This window comes from Nicotiana tabacum, chromosome 6 (genome assembly GCF_000715075.1).
Source record: "Nicotiana tabacum cultivar K326 chromosome 6, ASM71507v2, whole genome shotgun sequence".
NCBI lineage: Eukaryota > Viridiplantae > Streptophyta > Magnoliopsida > Solanales > Solanaceae > Nicotiana > Nicotiana tabacum.
In genome coordinates, this window is record NC_134085.1 from 111,068,405 (window position 1) to 111,074,404 (window position 6,000).

A 6,000-nucleotide genomic window follows, 5' to 3' on the forward strand; every position below is an offset into this window, starting at 1 on the left:
GCAATGGCCCTGATCCTATCTCTGGTTTGCTTCTTCTCTACGAGTAGGCGTTTTATCTGGTCGCTACATATCTTGAATACTTGAGTATCCTGTATATGCTGATGCTTCAGTCGCCTTACTTCCAACTTCATCTGGGCCATTGAGTCGTACCAGTATCTGCTCTCAATTTGGAAATCCTTGGCCTGATTAACTGCTTTGATCTCAAACGCAGCCATCTCTCTCTTTATTTTAGCAACAGTTTTCTCGTGATCGCCTTCCAATTGATTCAAGTATCGGCGATGCTTATCTGTTCTTGTATCCCACTGTGCCCTGAGCTCCGCTATGACGTTTTCAGATTTCTCCAAACCATCTTGCCATTCCCTGATTTCACTTTTTAACCTTTTTATCAGCTGCTCATCTGATCGACGCCTTGGCTGTTTATCTGCATCCACCTTTATCTGTTTGATCTGGGCTCTAAGAATTTCGTTTTCCTGAATTAACCTGTTCCGCTCTCCCAGACTGGTGGCAGCTTGCACGTTGTGCTCATATTTCAAGCCTTCTACTTGTTGCTTTAACCTGCTGATTTCGGTGCAATAGCCTCTTTCCTTTGCTAACCAATCCCACTGCCTTTGCGATGATTCGGTGAAATTCCGGATGTGGGGTCTCTTAGCCGGCCTTTCATGCTCAAATTCCCTTCTATACCATGCAAGGTAACCTGGCGCTGTCTCTCCTTTGGCTCGATCCCGCACGCAAGTATCTGATTTCAAATATTGACACTCACTCCAGATTTGGCGAATCTTTGCTTCTGGGAATTGTCCGTTAGGACTTATCTCAATTGCTTGAGTGCTAAGATCTTCCTCATGAGGTACTGTCTGGCATCTTCCGAACTGTCTCAAAACTCGGCAGGGTGCGTAAGGTTGAATGCCCTTAAGCCCCATCAGTAAGAAACAAGTTTTAGCTGCCGACATATATAGGATCTCATCAACAGGCAACCATCCTAGCGTCCATTGTATTTGGCTGGCAGTAAGAGCTTGAAAGAACGAGGTCCATGCCAGGACTCCTTTGGGAAAACTGATCTCTTTGGTTCTCGTGTAAGATTCTTCTATGCAAGTCTTTTCCGGGGAACCATGGCTCAAAATCTCGGAATGATGGCAGAGGTGCTCGGTCATCCATATTTGTAGGAGCAAGTTACAACCTTCGAAGAAATTTCCCCCAGCTTTACAAGCTGTAAGAGCTCGAAAGATGTCAGATACCACCATAGGTGCGAGAGTACTGTCACTTTGCGTGAGTAAAGTGCTGACAACCCCGGATATCTTCAAATCAATGTTTCCGTCTTTCCTTGGAAATACCAGAAGGCCCAGGAACATCATCATGAACGTTATCCGTCTGTATTTGTCCCACTTCTAACGAACACCTTTGCTGCACAGTTTGTTGATTGGATTATTGAATCCCCCCTCATGACCGTACCTATCATATATGAAGCATGGAGTACAAAATCCGGCTGCCAGATCCGGGTTGTGGACCGTTCTGGGTATTTTCAATAAATCTAGGAACTGATGTACCGTGACAACTCTTGGGGCGACCAAGTATTTTTGCCTTAAAGGAAGTTCAGCATTCCCGATGTATCCGGCCATTTCTTCCAAAGTCGGGGTGAGTTCAAAATCAGAGAAATGGAAAACATTGTGCGTCGGGTCCCAATAGGTAACCAAAGCTCTTATGATATCTCCCTGAGGCTGGATTTCCAACAAACCCACGAGACCTTTCAGATATTTCTTGACCTCATTTTGTCCTTCAGCGCCTAGATCATTCCACCATAGCCGTAACTTGACATGGATTTTGGTCATTATTGAAAAATGTTCATTTTGCATCGTGCTCATCCTGCATATTTATTAAGGTGATTTTAACAAAAATGACTTGACTCCAAAATATTTTACAAAGGGGATCAAGTTTTGAACACGGCCTTTAAACACTTTGGGGACGAAGATTTTAAGGCTGTGTGGGTCAACTGGATAAAAATGCTAAACAAGACCCAAAGGTGGCTGTTCATGCAAAGTCAGCCTTCCGGCGTCCCTTTTCGGGAACATTCGGCTATTTATGATAAAACAACATCACCTGACTTATTTATGACTCTTTTTAAAATTTGACATATTTCCCTTTTTTTTATTGATTTTGGCTATTTTAGCAAAATGGGGTTGAACCCGACGAGGGTTGCCTATGTATCTCACATCCGGTGAGAATCAAACCGGCGTAGTTCGGGCGATCGTGAATAGAGAAAATCAAATAAACCTAGAAAACGAGAATATTTTTTTTTATTATATTTTTGAAAAGAGATAAAGACTAAAGAAAAAATATATTTTTTAGGAAATATTTGGACTATTAGTCTGATTTTATAAAAGGGTACTACGAAAGAAACAACATTTTTTGAATTATGAATTTTCCGTTTTTTTTTTTACTTTTAAATAAATACCTTCTTCTTTTTTTGATTTTGAAGATGATAAAAAGAAAATTTTTATATTATTTTTTTTTTTGTAAAAATCAAACTAGAAGACAATCTCTTTTTTTTATATATATATATTTTAGAAGAAATTCCGGCGAGGTTTCGACACTACTCGGACATTGGTTTTTCCAAAAGAAGTAATTATCTCCCTACGCTGCTATTTTTTCCTTTTATTTTTTAAAAACCGGTCAGCATGCGGAACTGAAGCAAATAAATGCGCAAAACAAATAGGATGCAGCAGGATGGTCTTTTCATTTCAGGTTGCCTGTCCTAGACGGACCCAACCCCTGTGTTGAGTCCCCTAAGTCAAATGCAGCATGATGCAAATAAGCGTTCCTACTAGGGATCCGGCATGAAGTTTCGTTATACTAGGTTTATACCCTGAGCATTTGTTCTAGACTGTGTACCCGAGCGGACAACTCGAGTCGAGGAGGGGGCTACGTACCGGGGACCCGCGAGATCATCCGGCTTTGTAACTTGTCCGACCTCTTTCTTATTTCGGGTATTGACACTAACAGAATAGGGAGTCTCGACCAGCGAGCTTCTCCCCGGAGGTAAGAAGAGAAGGGTTTCGGCACAGTTTATATACAGTTCATATAATATCAAAGCGGTAAAAGACAACATTTAGCACGTTTATGCAAAAACATGTAATAAAGATCAGATAATAAAGCCAAATATAACAATTATTCTAAGCTCGAATTCTTGAACCCTGAACCAGTGGTTCTGGGTTACGTCCCCAGCAGAGTCACCAGAGCTGTCACACCTCCTTTTTGCGCGCCCGCCCCGAAGGATAAATGCGCGGGTGGAGTTTTTCCAATTTAAGTGACAATATTCGAAATGGGATTATTTATTTAATTCAGAGTCGCCACTTGGGAAAGGTTTGGCTTTTGGTGTCCCAAGTCACCGGTTTATCTTGAATCCCAAATCGAGGAAATTTTCGACTTTTTCAAATAAAGTCTGCGAACCAGAAATTCTAAGTAAGGAATTCTGTTGACCCGAGGGAAGGTGTTAGGCACCCTCGAATCCCGTGGTTCTAGCACGGTCGCTTAAATTGTTATAATGGCTAAATATCTGATTTAAATACATGTTATCACTTACGTGCTTTTATTAAGTTTAAAACGCTTTTATTATTATCACTCATTTATAGAATTACAACTTCGTGAAAAATGCATCTCGAGCCACGTCACAATCAATGCACCCGTGGTCGTCAACACATTTTGACTCCGTTGAGACTTGGATTTGGGTCACATCAATGTGCACCCGTGTTTAAGAAGGTAATATAATTAAGCCGCGCCTAAAGAGTCTAACGTGTTGTTATCTTTGGAGAAGGCAAGGAAATTCACTATACCGCCCATCTCCAAATTCTAAATTTTTATTTATTGAGGGCCCCGCAATGTGTATCTTTCTTCTAACGGGGCTCATCTCATTATTTAAAAGAGATATCCTAAAGTGGCTACATTTTCTATTATGTTTGTCTCTAAAATAAAAAGGGAAAAGGTACGTGCTAAATTACTTAACCAAATCCGGATTTCCTGTCAATCATTTGATTGATTTGGTGAATTGTTTGCAAGATGAAGAATGCAGTATTTCGTGGAACCTGCCTTCAATTTTAATGAAAATGACATACAAGCTGGTGAAACGCTACATACTCCAAACATTTCTTGAGTTGAATTTAGCTAAACTTATTTAGGCAAGATTAAAGGAATTAACTACTAGGCGTTGTTACTAATGAGATTTGAATGTGATCTTATGTACTACCTAACGAGACCCAGCAAAAGGACTAAAATAAAACAAGGCAGCATAGTATAAGTTTGGAGTATCCATACCCCGTATTAACAAACAACTACAAACTAAAACATGAAGGACTAAGCTCAGATGAGTGTTAGTTAACATACACTTTCGTACTATTGAATTGTAAACTAACAACTACACAGGCCCATTAATATACCATGAATATTACAACAAATAACTTTGAACTTCTTCAACCTTTTTCATTTCATGCTTTCAAACTGTTTCGGTTACACCAATATGGGACTTGAAATGTGTACCTGGGAGATGCTTACAATGAAGAAAGGAGGAGAGTCAGTTGAGCAGCAGTGCAAACGAAGCAGCAGCAGTAGCAGATAAATAGCAGCAGGACAAATTCCAGTGCAAGATGCAATTATAGACGAGGGAAAAGGCCAAATGATGGCAGCACACAGTGTAGTAGAAATAGAACTCCAGACAATCCAATTCCGAGATAAACCAATGCAACAAACACTACCAGTAATCTCGACTGAAACTTAGAAGAAACAATACTACCTAACAGATTGACAACAGATGAACTTCAAACAAAACCAAAGTTTCTGATTTCCTTGTCTGTTTTTTATTTCTTGCTCTCTTTCTATCCCTATCTATCTCTCTCTGTCTGTGTATTTTAAAATCCAGAACCAGTCCCTCAGTATTTATACCTTCATTGTTTTACTTCTCTGTCTTGTGTTATTATCGAAAATCTCCCTGTCTGTCTCCTGTATGTTCTGTGTGTATTAATATGTATGTATTTCAGCTCTCTCCTCTCAAATCTATCTCTCTCTGTTCTCTTATCTCTTTCCCAGAACTTCAGCTCTCAAATGTTCAATCCCAATCCCCTCTCTCTCTCTGTGTTAACAATTCCCTGTGTGTCTGTATCTCTATCTCCCTCCTTCAGATCTCCCTCCTATGTGTCTGTATCCCTTTCTTCTTCTTTTTTTTCCCTCTTTTTCAATCTCTCAATGTGCCTCCCCTTTATAGGCCTTAACATCACCCCCTTTACAGCCTGATAGACTAATCAGATACCCCTCCCATGTGCTCTCTTCTTTTCAGTTCCACTTAGCTATTTAAGTATTAGAACCCCCATCACATTTTCTGGCAAAACTTACTTTTTAGTAAGGTTTATTATTTCTAAAACTAAAGCAGTGTATGGGCAGCAGAATGTGATCTGACAGCATGTGCTGTCAACTATTTTATTCAAAAGCCCTTATACAGGGCACATGCTGTGCACAAATGCACCTGTGGTGCACAAATGCACATGTTGTGCACAAGTGCACATGCCCTCCAATTCAGAACTTAAACAAATATTCCTTTTACATTTCTGATTCAAATTAACAACTATAAGTAAACAAACTTAGTTCTTAATTGATTCAGGCAATGTTTAACAAAAGCAAATCGATTTGTTATTGTTTGGACAACTGAAACTAATTGACGACATATGCCGACTCGACTATACTAGTTATAACACATATAATCGAAACCAAAATCAGACATTTAACAGTATCGAACACATGATTCGAATTGTACTGACTAAGCAAAATTACATGGGAGGAATCAGTTGGTCAGTTCACATTTGAAATTCAATTAATTGCACAACAAATACATACATACACATTATCAGAACAATTAGAAGAAGGACTCAATCAAACAACAGAGGTTCAGGCAAAGTGGACAGGAACAGTTGATAAAACTCAAAACACAGATTAAAAAAAACATGAACAGACCTTTTAAACGAA